Source organism: Chlorocebus sabaeus, chromosome 21 (genome assembly GCF_047675955.1).
Source record: "Chlorocebus sabaeus isolate Y175 chromosome 21, mChlSab1.0.hap1, whole genome shotgun sequence".
Classification (NCBI taxonomy): Eukaryota; Metazoa; Chordata; class Mammalia; order Primates; family Cercopithecidae; genus Chlorocebus; species Chlorocebus sabaeus.
The window spans coordinates 86707702-86727199 of NC_132924.1; positions in this window are offsets into that span (position 1 = coordinate 86707702).

Here is a 19498-nt window from a genome sequence, read left to right on the forward strand (position 1 = left end):
AATCATTTTACACACCCCTGTGATTGCATCCAAAACCAATTAGCAGCACTCATTCCCTAGCCCCTCACTGTCAAACTGTCAGAGGCATTTAAACCTGAGCAAGATCATCTTGTATAGTGGCTTGGTAAAATAAGGCTAAGACCTACTGGGCTACATTCTCAGGAGGTTAGTCATTGTAAGTCACAGGATGAAGTAGGAGGTCGGCACAAGATACAGGTCATAAAGACCTTGCTGATAAAACAGGCTGCAGTAAGAAGCTGGCTAAAACCCACCAAAACTAACATGGTGATAAAACTGATTTCTGGTTGTCCTCATTGCTCATTATACACTAATTATAATGCATTAGCATGTTAAAAGACGTGCCCACCAACACCACAACAGTTTACAGATGCCATAGCAATGTTGGGAAGTTACCTTATGTGGTCTAAAAAAGGAATGAACTCTCAGCTGCAGGTATTGCCCACCCCTTTTCCAGAAAACTCATGAACAAACTACCCCTTATTTAGCATATAATCAATAAATAACTATAGGTATTTTAGGCCAGCAGCTCAAGCCACTGTTCTGCCTATGGAGTAACCATCCTTTATTCCTTCAGTTTTTAATAAACTTGCTTTTGATGTGGGATTTTTCTGAGGCTCTTCACCAGACTCATGGCAGGGGTGCCCCATCTACTCAGCCCACCATGCTCAGCCCCTTGTGGGAGGGAACACATAAATGAGCAAGTGCAGGATCTGGCCAGCCGCTCTGGGCACCAACACAGTAGCAAGTTCAGTACAGGGCCTGTGGCCAGACCAGGCATGTCACCTGGAGGGGAATGCAGTGGTGCCCAGGTGAGGGTACCCACAACCTCGGAGCCCCAGATGGAAGGTTACAGTACTCTTTTTGTTCCACCATCTGCATTCTGATGGATAGCGGTGTGTTAGCAACTCAGTTGGCCCCTTGCCTCGTCATGTGGGGTGGCTCCCCTCTGCAAGCAAGGGCAAAGGGCCAATGTGACAGACTTTTCTGGGTACTGCATTCAGTGGGTCCTGAGCTCTTGTCCAGTCTTAGAAGAAGGAGGTCACACGAATGATTGAAGGATGGTGAAGGCAGATAATTTTGTTGAGTGATGAAAATGGCTCTCAGCGGAGAGGGGAGCTGGAAAAGGGAGGAAGAGAGAGAATTGAAGGGCAGGTTGTCTTCTCTGGGGTCAGGTTGTCTCTTCCCCAAAGCCAGGCCATCTCCCCCTCTACCGACTGAGTCTGGGGTCTTTGTAGTCACAGGATGAGGAGTGTGTACTGATTAGTTTGTGAGTATGCAAAAAAGGTTAAAGCAAAGACACCACTCCAAAGTGGGCAGGACAGAGTATAAAGCCAATTAGGAATGGGTGGGTATAAGTAAAATAGAGGAAGGATGGGCATCAATCAGAGGAAAGCATGCCAAACCAGGAGGACAAATTCTCAATCCAGTCTGATAATTTAACTGGTAGTTTGGCTTTCAGGCTTCAGACTGTCTTTGGCTTGGAGGTGGGCTTTCACCGGGGACCAAACTCTATCTGCCTAGGCATTGGCTGCCTTCTGTTGCTATCACTTTCACTTTACTCTACGGACTCACCCCAAATTCTTTCTTGTGTAAGATCCAAGAACCCTCTTTTGGGGTCTGGATCAGGACCCCTTTCTGGTAACAAAACTGTCTTTGAAAGACTCTAGCCTCCAAATTTTCTTCTTTCTTCTTTTTTTATTTTTTTTAGGCAAGTTCTCACTCTGTCACCCAGGCTGGAATGCGGTGCTGTGATCACAGCTCATTGCAGCCTTGACCTCCTGGGTTCAGGGCATCCTTGTTTCTCAGCTCCCAAGCAGCTGGGACCAATGGCACACACTACCATGCCTGGATAATTTTTGTATTTTTTGTAGAGATGGGACTTTGCTACGTTGCCCAACCTAGTCTTGAACTCCTGGACTCAAGCAATCTGCCCACATTGGCCTCTTAAGGTGTTGAGATTATAGGCATGAGCCACCTCATTCAGCCACCTTTAAATTTTCAAGGAGGCTGATCAGAGTAATAACAGAACTCCAGTCTCCCATTTAGCTGGCTCTACGTGCATTAAACTCTTTCTCTATTGCAATCCTTCTGTCTTGATAAATCAGCTTTATCTGGGCAATAAGCAAGATGAACCCATTGGGTAGTTACATAATTTTTTCATAAAATGGCTAAAATGCTTTCAATTTTTAAAAGTAAATCTCTTCTAATTGCTGGACTATGTATCCATATTTAAAAATGCTATAGCAGTATTTTATTATAGGAGGTTATTGGAAATTTCTTTTTATCTGAGTATAGACTTCGTAGCAGGTTTTGCTTCTTTGTTGTTTCTTTAATATCACCCCTTGAACCATTTGCAACAAAATTACCTAATGTTTTTGTGAAAAAAAAAATGTAAATTCTTAGACCTCCTACAGAACTAATAATTCAGAATTACTGAGTGCTGGGAGGTTGAACTTTCCAGTTTTTAAGAAACTACTTGGGTGAAGCTTATATCTCTAAAGTGTGGTACACTGAGATTTGAGAACTATTATTCTAATATTTATAGCTCATATTTTATTTTTTTTTTATTTGCAGTATTTCTAGATCACATTGAGTAACTGGTAACTGCCTATCTTTAGTTTATTCTGTTCTGGAAACTATACTCAAGTCTAACTAACTTCCATTTATTAATCTATCTACTCTCTTTCAGTTTCAGAGGATGGTATTATCTTTTAATACCCATTCATTTGTGTCACTGAGCTTTTAGTGCAAATATAGGATCAAAATTCAAGTCATCAGAATGGTTTCTGAAATTTAGCAATTTTCGTTATATTTTCTTTCAATTAATTTTTTTTATCTAGCAAGAACAAGCTGCTATTTTAACTTACTGCCTCATGTTTTGTCTACTGATTTAGGAATAGAAGCAGAATTAATCTTCAGGAGAATACTATTCTTTAATTTTGAAAAATTTGAAAACATTCCACAGAGAGAAATATTTTAATAGACCTTTTACTTATGGAAAAGTAAAAGCAAAAATGTAATTCTAGAAGGGAGAAATTTTAGTCAATAAGAAAATAAAATGGTCAGGCATGTTAGCTCTCATGTGTAATCTCAGTGCTTTGGAAGTTTGAGGTGAGAGGATTGCTTGAGACCAGGAGTTTGAGACCAGCCTAGACAACATAGCAAGACTCTTTCTTTATTAAAGAAAACTTCAAAAAATTAGCTGGGTGTAGAGTTTTCTGCCTGTGTTCCCAGCTACTCAAGGATGAGGCAGGAGAATCCCTTAAGCCCAGGACGTTCAAGTTGCAGTGAACTGTAATTGCACCACCACACTCTAGCCTGGTAACAGAGCAAGCTCCTGTGTTGAGAAAGAAAGAAAGAAGGAGAGAAAGAAAGAAAGAAGGAAAGAAAGAAAGAAAGAAAGAAGAAAGAAAGAAAGAAAGAAAGAAAGAAAGAAAGAAAGAAAGAAAGAAAGAAAGGAAGGAAGGAAGGAAGGAAGGAAGGAAGGAGGGAAGGAAGGAAGGAAGGAAGGAGAGAGAGAGAGAGAAAGAAAGAAAGAAAGAAAGAAAGAAAGAAAGAAAGAAAAGAAAGAAAGAAAGAAAGAAAGAAAGAAAGAAGAAAGAAAGAAGGAAGGAAGGAAGGAAGGAAGGAAGGAAGGAAGGAAGAAGGAAGGAAGGAAGGAAGGAAGGAGAGAGAGAGAGAAAGAAAGAAAGAAAGAAAGAAAGAAAGAAAGAAAGAAAGAAAGAAAGAAATAGAAAGAAAGAAAGAAGAAAGAAAAGAAAGGAAAATAAAAAGAAAATAAACTACTCTCTATAATAATGTAGACAGCAATCCTCACTATGAACCAGAAGGAACCTCAGCAAGTATTTAGACATCAATGAGATTTCACTATCAGCTGTATCAGTTGAGAGTGTTCCCTTTATAGCGTGGCAAGCTGTTTCCTGAAGCAATAGAGAGAAGCAAGATCAAGGAAAAATCTAGAAAGAGCCTCTGTAGAAAAGCAGAGCAATGATCTCTAATCACAATGCTATCAAATACTCCAGGTTAAATTTTCCTTTATAGCATTAAAATTTTCCTCAAATCCACAAGATTCCAATAGTTTTCTTAATGCCATAGCCTGGTGTTTATTCTGCCTTGTGGATTCCCATAACGCAAAATGCCATTAAAAAAGGAACAGACCATGAGAAGTGGGCCTCCGATACACATGAAGCCTGGCATCATCAGAATAACAAGGGGCAACAGTCAGGGATAATAGTTAGGACATTTAATAAGTCCCTGGAAATTCCTAGAAACATAATTTTATTTTTAGTCTAAGATGCTATCATTTTAAGGTGCACCATTATTTTATTCGCTACAATATAGAAAAGACTAACACTGCCAATTAAAATGTCATACAACAGTTCTGTATAAATTAAATATTTATGTTATATTGAAGGAACACTTTTAGACTTATTTAAACACAAATCTTTAAAAATTACATATCACTCTTACATGTGCATAAAATAATGAAAGTATAGGCAATTAAATTAAGACAGGTCTACAGTGTCTTTATATCAAGTCTGACTTTTCTGAGTCCCTTTTAGACGCCAAGTCATTAATATATTGTTTTTTTCCAGTAATAATGTAGTGATGCAGCCTATCTTCAAAGACTGCTCTACTCTTGACTCAGATTTTCTCCCAAGCCATTGATAACTAGTTTTGAAGCTGTTGCTTTTTAAATCTTGCTGTCAGACTCATGGGAAGGTTTTTATACAACATATTCTTTCCTCAAATTATCCTTACATTTAAATGTTCAGAATGGCGAGATGATACATAGGCCAGTTATGCCATTGTGAATATCTACCAAGGTCATATGTGTAATGAACAAGGACAGCTATTTCTGCTGCTAGCTGGCAGTGATTTGCAAGATTTTGTTGACTGTAGGACATATCCTACTTCAATGATGTTAAAAGGTGAACAAATGTACACTTCAGATTTAGTAAAATGTAGTACAGCACTTACAGTGAACACTAGGCTTCTGGCACCCACACAAAATGAAGATTTGGAGTTTTAGCTGAGTACTAAAGAAGGACCATCCTCCTACTGAAGAAGGAAGAATTTAAGGATATATAAGTTGAGGTGTACTTGTATTCATCTGTGATTTTTGCAAGTAACTTATTGCTACATGTATTTTTTAAATATGCGTTGTCCTTCTTCCTAAAATGGTTTCACCATAATAAGTGAAATGTCAGCTTGTCACATTAAATTATAAATTATAAATTACCATCTCCTCAGTCCTCTACATATCCTTCAACTTCATTATGACACTGTCCTTCAGAGATAAGGAACAGGAAGGTTTTAATGAAAACTTCAGCTAATGTAATAATTAGGGAAGGATGAGCTAATTAAGAAAGGTACAAAGAATGATTAAAAATTATACTTAAATTGTACAGATTAAATGAAGGCAGAGACTTTCTTTAAGAAATTCAACCTAGCCTACTATTTAATTTTAAAATCATAGTAAATATTAAGATGTTTGTAAAAATTGCATTATAACATATGTATTTTCTTTCATTTAGAAACAGAAATTAGAATACACTTCATAAAAAGAGAGACTTTGATGATGTGTTTTACAGCCTAACTATAGTACTCTGGGTAAATACACTTCTCTAGCAAGTACCTTACACTATTGTCCAAAATATTGAGATATTACATTTGTCCATTTTTTTGCCATCTGGAGTTATCTACCAGAATCATACATGTGATGGCAATGAAAATGACAGGCACTTCAAAACTGTTGTCTGACCGACCTGTTATAAATATTGTAATCTAAGGTACAGAATCTGTGAACACTTTTTAAATGTAATTGAGAATGATAAAAGACAATTTGACTTTAGGAAATCTGACTCCCAGGACGTTGACTTCATTCTTATATTTTTATGTAGACTGATCTACAGTATCTGAAAGAGAATGTCTAGGTGGTAGTGTTCATGTCTTCTGTCTTCTATACCAAGATGATTGATTCAGTTTCTTAGCTTTTTGGTTGCATGTTGTCTTCATATTCTGCTACTTCTTTCTCCTTCAATGTTCCCACAAAGCCCAAACTATTATATAATGTGTACAGAAAACAAGTTCAATATAAAGTAGTCATCAGAATTGGTCTGGGTTTGTGTAGCAGAAAAAAAAATTATTCTTTTTTTTTTTTAACTTCAAGTCTTATACTGGATTGACTTTGCAAGGACAAATTAACAAGACCAGAAATAAAGGGTCAACAAATTTTCTGCTTATAATTGTATCATTTAAATTTTAAGGGATATTTATTTTCATGCACATTTTCATAAGCAAGTTGCACGCCAGTCTGTCTTTGAAATTATCATTTGTATTATTAATATGAAATTAATAATAAATGATATTCAACACTAGCAATTGAGTGCATCCAGAGAAAAACAATGCAGATGAAGGATTTATGAACACTATTGGATGAATAATTTTTTTAAAACTTATTGGTTGATTGATGTTCTAACGTATATATACATTGTGGAATGGTTAAATCTAGCCAACTAATGTGCATAAATCAGTAGTTCTGCTATACACAAACAGCAACCAAGCTGAAAATCAAATCAAGAACTCAACCCCTTTTACAAGAGCTCCAAAAAAATTAAAATTCTTAGGAACATACCTAACCAAGGAGGTAAAATACCTTTACAAGGAAAACTATAAACACTATTGAAATAAATCATAAATGATACAAACAAATGAAATACATCTCATACGTATGGATTGGTAGAATCAATATTGTGAAAATGACCATACTGCCAAAGAAATCTAAAAATTCAATGCAATTCCCATCAAAATACCACAACCATTCTTCACACAGCTAGAAAAAAAATCCTGAAATTCACATGGAACCAAAAAATGTCCACATAGCAAAAGCAAGATTAAGCAAAAAGAACAAATCTAAAGGCATCACATTACCCAACTTCAAACTATACTGTAAGGTCATAGTCACCAGGACAGCATGGGACTGGTATAAAAATAGGCACATAGACCAGTGGAACAGAATAGAGAACCCAGAAATAAAGTCAAATACCTACAGCCGGATGATCTTCAACAAAGCAATTGAAAACATAATGTGGGGAAAGGACACCCTATTCCACAAATGGTGCTGGAAGAATGAAACTGGATCCTCATCTCTCACCTTATACAAAAATCAACTCAAGATGGATCAAAGACTTAAATCTAAGACCTGAAACCATATAAATTCTACAAAGTAACATCAGAAAAATCCTTCTAGACATTGTCTGTGACAAAGACTTCACGACCAAGAAACAAACAGTAAATGAAACTAAAACAAAGATAAGTAGATGGTACTTGATTAAACTGAAAAGTTTCTGCAAAGCAAAAGAAATGATCAGCAGAGTTAACAGACAACCCAGAAAGTGAAAGAAAATTTTCACAATCTATACATCCAACAAAAGACTAATATCCAGAATCTACAAGGAACTTAAACAAATCAACAAGCAAAAACCAAATAATCCTATCAAAAACTGGGCTAAGGACATCAATAAACAATTCTTAAAAGAAGATATGCAAATGGACAACAAGCTTATGGAAAAATGCTCAGCATCACTAATTATCAGAGAAATTCAAATCAAAACCACAATGTGATACCACTTTACTCATGCAAGAATGGTCATAATAAAAATATCAAAAAATAACTGATGTTGGCATGGCAGTGGTGAAAAGGGAACACTTTGACATTGTTGGTGGGAATGCAAACTATTACAACCACTATGGAAGGCAGTGTGGAGATTCCTTAAAATCTAAACGTCGATCTGCCATTTGATCCAGCAATCCCACTACTAGGTATCTACCAAGAGGAAAAGAAGTAATTATACGAAAAAAATACTTGCACACACATGTTTATAGCAGCACAATTTGCAATTGCAAAAATATGGAACCAGCCCAGATGACCATCAGTCAATTACTGGATAAAGAAAATGTGATATTGGGGAGAATATTTTTGCTAGTTGGTTTTCTCATCCAGTTAATCTTGACCATTCTACTTTTTAATTTTCTTTCAGCTGACTAGGTTAAAAGGAGTTTGTGGACCACACTTCCTACATTCATATTTATGCAACTGAAACTATGCACAAAGAGTTCTAATACATTTGTTTCTCATTTTATTCAATGAACACAGGCCATCTCTATGAAAATAAGGATGATCCGGAATAAAGGGAAACAAGGCATAAAGGAAAATAGAGACCAGAGGTGACAGAAATCAAGCAAGCAAGCAAACAAACCCCCTTAAGAGTCTATCTATGTAGGCGGAAAATTCCGAACGAAGGTAAAGGAAGAGTGACTTATTAAATCAAGTTTCCTCAGTAGTCTGCTTTTCTTTCTTGGTAATGGGTAGGAGAGAAGTCTGAGACATGGAGAATTCATCTTCCATAGCTGTGTTTTGCTGCTACTATTTTTCCAATCTATATTTGTCATTTTGGGGGATGGAAATAATTCCTCAAAGAGTACAATTTCCAAAATGATAGACTGTAATTTGGACCATAGGGAGAGCTGTTCTGTTAGTTAACTGATTCACTAAAGAAGATTCTGATTCTGTATAATAAATTATTCTGAGAAAGTTGAATGGAAATCAATATAATGTGTATTTCTTTAAATTGGTAATATACATACAATTTTATGTATCAATTTAAAATAAATAAGTTGAAAAAAGGTTATTCATCCAATAGTGTTCATAAATCCTTCATCCTCATTGTTTTTCTCTGGATGCACTCAATTGCTAGTGTTGAATCTCACTTATTATTAATTTTATATTAGTAATAAAAATGATAATTTCAAACACAGACTGTGTACAACTTGCTTATGAAAATGTGCATGTGAATAAACATCACTTATAATCTGAATGATATGATTATCAGCAGAAAATTTGATGATCCTTTATTTCTGGTCTTGTTAATTTGTTCTTGCAAAGTCAATCTAGTACAAAACTTGAAGTTGAAAAAAAGAATAAATACATTTTTTTCATGTTACACAAACCCAAACCAATTGTGATGACTAATTTATATTGAACTTGCTTTCTGTACACATTATATAATAGTTTGAGCTTTGTGGGAACATTAAAGGAGAAAGAGCAGACTATGAAGACAACATGCAACCAAAAAGCTAAGAAACTGAATCAATCATCTTGGTATAGAAGACAGAAGACACAAACACTACTACCTAGACATTTTGTTTCAGCACCGTAGATCACTCTACATAAATATGTAAGAATCAAGTCAGTGTCTCGGGAGTCAGATTTCCTAAAGTCACATTGCCCAAGTTGTCAATTAGCTATTTGAAAAAGGTGACTAATGGATTGTCTTTCCCGCATATTAGTAGAAAACAAGGTCCCCATTTGTGTTAACCTTTTAATCTGAATAATTTCAGTAGTGATAAGGAGCACTCATTGTGGTTTTAGAAGTTCCCTATGAATCTATGGTTAGCTAAACTATTTTTCCTTGGGCATATTCATTGCATAGGTTACTTAATTTTGTCAGATTATTAAGGCATAATTTGGGGAACCCAGAGTATCTTCAAGAGAATTTGGACAATATAAGACTACTTACCTCTAAAGAGAGAGAAATAAATAGAGCTTATTTTCTGTTCATTTTGTTTTGTTTCGTGTTACTTTGTTTTTTTTTTTGTGTGTGGGGTTTTTTTTGTTTTTTTTTATTTTATGTGTATGGGATTAGAGGCAGCAGTGATAAACAGTATGCAACATGCAAATGTAATTAAGAGCATTCCAGAGAACAATGACAGAACTAAAATACTGAATAGAAAACTGACATTATGCCTGATCTGTTTTAGGAGAATAGGTATTTTGAACTGACATAAGGATGGTAAGGCCTAGTTGAATTTAATGAGATAGGAAAAGGGAGCAGAATAGAAGTGGCATACATGCTGCTAACATCAAGGATTTGGGGCTTTTTTCAATTTTTTTTCCCTTCCTAAATAATAACTGCACTATTTTTGGAATAGGCATGAGTTCCTATTTAAGTTGTAATTATTTTTTCTTGTGAAATCTCTTACAGTGGTAACAACTAGAAACAAAATTGTTGAAAAAATCAAAGCTTTGAAACAAACTAATCAAAAGGAAAAACTGCATGTGGCATTATTAGTGCAGTAGTTACATATATTCAAATTTTTTAATGGATAAAATTTTCAATTCAATTTGATTTAAAAGTCATTTAAGATCTGTTTGGTTTTGTATAGATTGATGAATGGCCAGAATCAGATGAGGAAGGGCATGGGTTGGGCATAAAGCACAAATACTTTTGTTTTTCTTTATGTTTCAAGGCTAAAGTTTTTTAAATGTGGGAACTTCTAAACATTTGTATGGATATAATTGAATTGTAGAATATGATCTCAAAGACATTAGAGGAAAAACTCTTTTTATAGGGCAATGATAATAATCCAAGTTCCCCATAGCCCAATTAAAAGAAGTAGCCCTCCAGTGCAAAGAAGGAGGGAAAGAAAGTCCTCTTCTCACATTATTTTTTCTTGAGTGTGAATGGAAGAGTATAGGTCCACGCTACTCAAAGTACAGTCTATGGACCAATAGTTTCAGTATCACCCAGGAACTTGTTAGAAACACAGAACCTCAGGCCCCATGCCCGACCTTCTGAATCAGAATTAGCATTCAACAAAATAACCAGGTAATTCATATGCATCTTAGCCGCTGAAGGGGTCGTTACAAACCCTGGTACTGTCAATTAGTGCTATCCAATATAACTTTGTTCAGTGATGGAAATGCTCTGTGTAATTTAATACAATAGTCACCAGCCACAAGTAGCTATTAGGCACTTCAAATATGGCAACAGTTAATGAGAAACTGATCTTTGTATTTTATGAAATGTTAACTCATTTAAATTTAAATAGACATTGGTTGTCAGTGGTACCATATTGTAGAGTGAAGTTGTATCTTTTTATTAAAATGTATTTATGAGACTAACATAAGCCTCTGAAGCTGTGGGACATTTGTTCCTTTTCTATCATCAGCCCTCACAGGGCTTGCATAGTACACTGATACTTCTAAGTGTTATTTATATATTTATGTATCATTTGCACTATTCCTAGGATGTACTTATATTACACTACAGTTATTTGTGTACCTGGCTGTTGCTCACCATGTTCCCACCATCAACCTAACACACCAAGAAGAGTAACTAGAAGCTTCTCGAGAGAGAGATAAGTCTTAATGATCTCTGTATTCCTGTACACCCACTACCAACTTTGGCACGTATCAGGTACTCTATGCACATGCATTGAATTAAATAGGCAAAGAAATTAGCCCATAGGTATTCATCTTAATAAGACATAGAAAAGCATAGTACATTTAATTTAACATTATCTCAAACAATATCCATTAATGCTCATCCCACCAAAAAATAAAACAAAACAAAACAAACAAAAAACCAGCCAAACAAACAGAAATAATAACAACAATAAAATGTTGCATAGCTCTAATCCATTTTAGCCCTTTAAAATCAGGCTGATGTAAGGAAAATGCTGATACAGATTACTAAACCCATTGCACATCCTGGCTAGGTTATTTATGAATAATATGCAAATGAATATTTTGTACTATCTTTTCTGAATTGGCAAGAGCGCCAGAAGTGGACCTGGGATGCAGAAGAGGGAAGGCCTCCCTGAGGGACTGGCTGGCTGAGACACTGAGGGTAAACAGCCAAATTCTCCAAGTCCCAAGCTGATATGAGCTAAAAAATCAACTGCAGACGGCAAATAACCCTGGGGTCCCCGGCAGCAGGTGGGGAGCCTGACCCTCATGCCGGGGTAGGAATATCCAAATGCTTTTCTGACCAGCAGTTCAAACAGCCAGGTAAACAGCTTGGGGCCCAAGCAGATGGCTTTTTAAAGCTGCCTTCCCCACTCTCCCAACCCCAGAGATGGGGCATACTGCCTGTGTCAATAATGGCTTCTGACTTTGGACTCAACAGTCCTTCTCATCACAACTCTCAAATTGTGTGGTTTGTGAATAAACTATGACTATACTATAACCCAATCATGTGCTTTGGTTATTTCCACTGCTTTGTAAATCAAGATATGTCTAATTTAAGACTGGAACTATCCATCCCTTTATATTATTTGAATTCATCACACCTTAGGAAATAGATATTCTGATATATCGAAATATTTTATTGATGAATTTCATACTCATCATTCATTTTTTTAAAAAATGATTTCCCAATATTTATTAAGAGTTCTGGCAAACAGAGGCCTTTTGTTTGTTTTCATCTTTCATTACAGAAATTGTCAAACTTATGCAGAAATGGAGATAATTGATAAAAATCCACATACCTAGCACCCAGCTTCAAAAATGTTAATCTATCTCATCTCATTATTTCTCTTTATATTATCTCAACTTATCTATCTCTCCCATTATTTTCTCTCTCACACATTTATTTATTTTTCAAATGGACTATTTTAAGCCAAATCTCATCATACTGGTATTTCACCCATAAGCACATCACTACAAATCTTTAACAGTGAAAGAATTAAAAAAAAAAAAAAAAGAACAATACCATCATCACAACCAAATAAAACAATAATTTATTGTCTAATATTCAATTCTTTTTCAATTTTCCCTTGTTAGCTCAAAATTACCTTCTTATATTTAGCTGATTTGAATCAGAATCTAAGAAAGGTACAAACTGTATTTGTCTGGGATGCGACTCTTAAAATACTACTTTTAAAAATCGCGGTTAAAAACACTTAATGAGATCTATCCCCTTAACAAATTTGAAGGGTACAACACAGTAATGTTAACTATAGGCACAATGTGTACAGTATATCTCTAGAATTTATTAATCTTGCATAGCTGAAACTTTTTACCCTTAGTATAGCAACTCCTATCTTCCCTCCCCTAAACTCCTGGCAAGCACCATTCTACTCTCTGTTTCTATGTGTTTGGCTATTTTAGATTCCTCAGGGAAGTGAAATCATGCAGTATTTTTCCTGTGACTGGCTTATTTCACTTAGCATAATGTCCTCAAATTTTAATCATGTGGTCACAGATGGCAGGATTTACTTCTTTTTATAAAGCTAAATAATATTCCATTGTGTGTCTGTATCACATTTTAATCAATAACAATTCCTCCTCCCATGTTTTAATGGCACGTTTTGTCAAAGAAACTGTATTATTTGTGCTATAAAATTTCCCAAATTCTGAATTTGACTAATTGTATTCTTGTGGTATTCTTTAATATGTTCCTTTCTTAGCTCCTATATTTTTTGTAAACCTGTGGTCTGATACAGAGATGTATTCGATTCAAGTTCAAAGTTCTTTAGCAAGAATTCTTCTTTATGGTTCTCTGGCCTGTTATTGCATTACACCTGAAAGTTTCTTCACAAAGTAGGTCTCTGAAAATGGAAGTAACTCATGGCGTTAAGTCCTTTTTCAATGAATATTTGAAGTTTACTCAAGGGTTAAAGTGAACATGGATACTAGTGAGGCTTTTTCAAAACATTCATAGTATAAGAGGAAATGTGCCTTAGAATTTTTAATCCTAATTAATGGGATTTTCTTAGTTTCAGAGAGAACTGGATTAACACAATAACAAAAATTAATTTCCGCATTTCTCAGGTGAACTGTTTCATAGGTAGCAAATGTATACATGAGTTTGGAGAAATACATTTACAAGATAGACCTCAAGATTCATCTGTGGTTCCTCCGCAGAGGATGGGACCAACATCCATCCAAAATTTGGTTTGGATGTGGAGACTGATGATACCGTTCATGATACGTACAAGATGGTGTGAAGAAATTTATTATGCACATAGTGGAGCTTTCTGGGGAGAGCAGGAAAGGCTCAAAAACAGATATGAAAATGACTCAGGAGAACATGGAGGGTGCTATAGCTCTGTTTTTATTGTAATTAGGGGATGAGGATAGGAAGAGGATTCCTCTGTGTGGTTTGAACTTGCCATATCCAAGCTTCCTTACTGGTGTTCCCAGATGTTGGACAAAAGGGGAAGGGACTGGGGTGGGCTTAAAAATGGTCACAATCAAGTATCCAAAACAGTCTGACTATTTTGTAAATTAGCTATTTGATTTGATATTTGAAAAATACAATGAACAGAAAAAACTAAGACATTTGGAAAATTTTGCTTATAGATATATATTTTTTTCATGATTGTGTGTGTTCAAACAATACCATAACTAACATTTATGGAGACCCCCTCTCTCTGCAGGACACTACTTGTTTACTGTATTATCCATATAATACTATATTTATAACAATCACATGAGTTGACTATTTTTTTAACCTTACTTTTCCACATAAAGAAATTGAGGTCCCAAGACATTAAGTTGTGCACATGTACTCTAGAACTTAAAGTAAAACAAACAAACAAAAACAAACAAACAAAAAAAAAAACAAAAAAAAACCCCACGTACTCAATGTCATATAGCTAAAAGTGGTGGAGCCAGGATTGAAATTCATGCATGTGGCTCCAGAAAGATATTCCTAACGACTATGTATATACCTAGAGGCTCTAAGCTTTACGTACATAAAAATCTATTCTCATTAAAGTTTATGTGACTGGACTAACCAAAATTTGTTAGAGCATAGTCTTAGAAATCACATCTTAATCATAATTAAGAAATCACACCATAATATTACTCACTCCAAAACTAAGAATGATACAATGCAGTCATTAAAAGTTTGGCATTAGAAAGACCCAAGTTTCCAATACAAAAAATTTAGCTGGGCGTGATGGCAGGTGCTTGTAATCCCAGCTACTAGGGAAGCTGAGGTAGAAGAATCACTTGAACTTGTGAGGTGGAGGTTGCAGTGAGCCAAGATCACACCACTGCACTCCAGCCTGGGTGACAGAGTGAGACTCCATCTCAAAAAAAAAATAAAATAAAATAAAATAAAAATAAAAAAAAAAAAAGAAAAGAAAAGAAAAGATAAAAGAAAGACCCAGAATTCCACCTGGCAAGTATTTTAGTATTTTAGCCTGGCATTAAAGATTGGTTAATGTCCTTACCTTGACTGCCCAATTTAAGGTTTAATATCTCTTGACGTTAAATGGTTTCCCAACAGTAGCTCCAAGGTTTTAGCAATTTTGTGAAAACTATCTTTGAAGGTGTAAAAATTATATTTGCTTTTATAACTTGCTATAAGTAGATTTTACTTGCAGTTTTGAAACTATTTTTGAAGAGCCATAAGCAGGAAAAAATAACTTCATAAAAGCAAGTTGTACCCTTCCATCCTGTAGGAGAACATAGAGGATTACTTCTTTTTTAAGTAGCTCATACAACCTGAAGCAAAGGCTTCTAGAGTCACAGAACCATTTTTGTTGACTCTATTCTTCAATAAAATCTACTGACGCTATGTCCAACAAACAGGATCAATTTAGTCATTTTTTTTATCTCCAATATGGTCAAAATAATTACATGATTAGCAATACTTTCTGTCTTGCAGACTGGAGTTTTGTCGTTATAGCAGATGCTAGGAATTGTGCTATATTGTCTTACCACTGAAATGAAATAAGTTAACGTTGATTTTGTGCTCTATTCCCTCTCAGTTTGTACTGCACTGCCCCCTGGAGGATAGAACTCATCATAGCGCATGCATTGTAATTTTAGGAAAAATCTTACACTCCTCCACAAAAACTGTGCTTCAAGAATGTGTGGTTCATGACAGTAACACTAGAAAAAATAGAAAATTTGAAATATATATAATTTATTTTAATATTTTAATTGGCATTATTGAGCAATGTTGTTGGTTTATGTGAAGTATTTTAACTTTAAATAATTATGTATTTTAAGAGTCTAAATTTTTCCCTATCTTACAATAATTTGAACTCTGAATCTATCAGATCTACTTTCCTAATATTGTTTTCCCTTTTTATTTTGAATATATGTGGAATTTCCTAAAGAATAGGTTTTTTTTTTTTTTTTTTTTTGGAATTCACTTGCCATTAGTTTTCATACACAGTCAAGGTTAGTTCTTTAAAAATGTACATATGTATGGTGTTTTACTCTGTTTTCACACTGCTGTAACGATATACCTGAGACTGATTAACTTATAAATAAAAATGGTTTAATTGACTCGCAATTCCGCATGGCTGGGGAGGCTTTGAGAAACTTACAGTCATGGCATAAGGTGAAGGGGAAACAAGGCACGTCTTACCGCAGAAAAGCGGGGGGGGGGGGGGGGAAGAGAGAGAAAGAGAGAGAGAGAGACAGATATCAAGGGAAATTGCCACTTTTAAGTCATCATATCTCGTGAAAAGTCGCTCACTACCACGAAAACAGTATGGGGTAAACCGCCCCCAGGATCCAATCACCTACAACTAGGCCCCTCCCTCCACACGTAGGGATTAAAATTCGAGACAAGATTTGGGTGGGGACAGAGCCAAACCACATCAAATGGTTAGGTTATAAAAATGATCTATTGAAATATTTTTAGGGAAAATAAATCTATTGAACTTCACTGTTAATATCTGTTAATATCAGTGCAACCAAGAAAGAAAGATGGGGAAAAAAATCTCTCAAGCATATCTCAATGACTTTAAAAAACATCTTGTACTTTGAAAGTGATTGTTTTTTAAAAGTCACTGTCACAGAAACAAACTCAGGGTGAACTTCATGAGACAAAATATATGAAAAATGACAGTAACAGAATTGACATTGGTCTGTATGAATTTGGTGTAATCAGAGAAGTTACTTAATGGTATTGTGTGTGTGTGTGTGTGTGTGTGTGTGCACACTTTAGGCAGGCACTCCAAGATTTCTTTGGCTGGGACCTTTGGACTGTGAAGTACATTAATTTAACCAAAAGAACATAGGAATCTTTTGGATTTCTTCTATTTTCCTTTTTATTTTTAATCTAGATTTTTTTTCACTTAACAAAAGTATATACACGCTGACCTCAGACTGCTAACTAAAGTCTCATACAGGCAAATTCTCATGTAAAACTTTCAATTTGCCAGTCCAAATCAGGATTAGTGACCAAAAAAGATACAGCAAAAAGGGTAAGGGTTGCTTACTCTTATAGCTGTTTTCAACTCTTATAACTTTAAGGCTATTCTACATTGTCCTATGTCAAGATCTAAAAGTGAACAAATCACTTTCTTTTTCTTTTCTTTCTTTCTTTCTTTTTTTTTTTTTTTTTTTTTTCCCTGGGCTCAAGCACTCAAGCAATCCTCCCACTTCAGCCTTCCCAGTAGCTGGAACTACGGTTGCGTGCTACCACGCCCAGCTAATTTTTGTAGAAACAGGGATTCACCATGATGCTCAGGATACTCTTGAACTGCTGGCCTCAAGCGATTTACCAGCCTCAGCCTCCCAAAGTGCTGGGATCACAGGTGTGAGCCACTGAGCTCGGCCCAGATCACTTTCAATTTGCTTTTGAGCTATAATATAGGCCCAGTCCAAATAGCCAACTAATACAAACAAATCAAAACACGAGAATCACTTTCCAAATGATATTGCACGCAGGAGGTATGATTTAAGAGAAACCAGGGAGTGCAGCAGGGAAAAAAAAAAAAGAGGGAAGTTCACTTTTTATAATTGTACTTCTATTACTGGGTTAGTTAGATATTAAAAATACATGTTAATTTCTAAATCAATAACCTGAAATCTATAGAATTGTGTTAAAGAAGTATTGCTTTTTAATATTTATTAAATGAATACATGGATTCATTCATTTAGTAAATATTAGTTTATTGAATGTCAGATTTGTGCAAATTATGGTGCTGTTCACTTTGATTATCTAAAACAGAAAACACTGTGCTTTGATATGTATGACTTAAAATCTCTATTCATTGTCCCTTTCTCCACTTGGATTGTCAATATCCACCTAAAATGTGTGAGAATTTGAAATTCCAATGGGAATTAGCTTACATAAGCCAGAATCAGATGCAAGATTATACCACATATTTAGGGTTTGATTTTTACCTATTATAAAATTATTATTTATTTAGCAAACCATCAGAGTATATTTGCTCTTTTCTTCTGGATATACACCTTTTACAGTAAGTGCTCACTCTGCCTATCAGATTTCATTTAAATTCATTCAGTAAGTCAGGGAGTCCCTGTGTCAGTATATCATTATGTCATTGCATTACATTGCTTTTCTGGTGCATTTTAGCATTCTTAAAATAAAGTTAATTCTGAACTCATTACCACTAATTGCAAATTTTCTTTTATCCCATTCTGACTATGGAAATATTTTAATAAGTTTATGCCAATAATTTTATAACCTAATATTCATGTACTTTATCTGTAAATCACTATAACCTGAAGTAATCTAGCTACATATATGATTTATTTAATATTGTTTAGTGATCCCAGAGGGGTTACAACATATTTCAGAGTCTTATGTGCATGAGTTTTCACTTTTCTTAGAATTTTATAGTAAGATTTTGGCTTTCTGTGTTTAATTTTTAAAATAACATTTAAAAGAAAATTTTGAGGTTGCCAAACCCCTTGCTCATCACATAGAATTGCTTAGAATTGCTAACTTCTACATAGTGCATATATGGCTTCTCATTTGCTGATTTCTTCACTGTAATAGAAATGTTGCAAATATGATCACCATCACCCCCCAAATACATTTCCATCCTCACCCTTGAAGACTTTGAGATGCAAGTTTCACCTATAATTGCACTAGTATAATTTTAAGTTGTTCTCTGTATTACAAAAATTGTTTTAACTAGAATGAATAAACTTTGCCCCAATTTTGACTGCCGATCTCATTGTTCAATTGCAGAGTTAGATTCATACATCTACCCGTTTACTTTCTTGGCTAAATATACTTACCCTTGATTAACTGTCATAAAGTATGGTTACTATGAAATATATACACAAGTGGATTTTACTGAAATGAACTTTGAGGAATCCTGTGTAGGAACTGATTGAATGTGTTTTTCTTTTTAAAAAAAAATTATACTTTATGTTCTAAGGTACATGTGCACAACATGCAGGTTTGTTACATATATATACGTGTGCCATGTTGGTGTGCTACACCCATTAACTCGTCATTTACATTAGGTATATCTCCTAATGCTATCCCTCCTAATGCTATTCCAGCTCCCCTGACCCCACAACAGGCCCCTGTGTGTGATGTTACCCTTCCTGTGTCCAAGTGTTCTCATTGTTCAATTCCCAGTAAGAAAATGTGGCACATATACACCATGGAATATGCAGTCATAAAAAAGGATGAGTTCGTGTCCTTTATAAGGACATGGATGCAGCTGGAAACCAAAATTCTCAGCAAACTATCGCAAGAGCAAAAAACCAAACACCGCATGTTCTCACTGAATGTGTTTTTCAAAATCTAAGCAGCTGAAATGAGGTACACGATTTCAGGTCTCCACTTTTTTCACTAATTTTAAATACACTGCCATCAATAAGCATAGCAAAAGGCAAAACACATGTGATACAATGTATTTTCTTAACCAAGATGGAACTCCACTGTTAACAATAAGG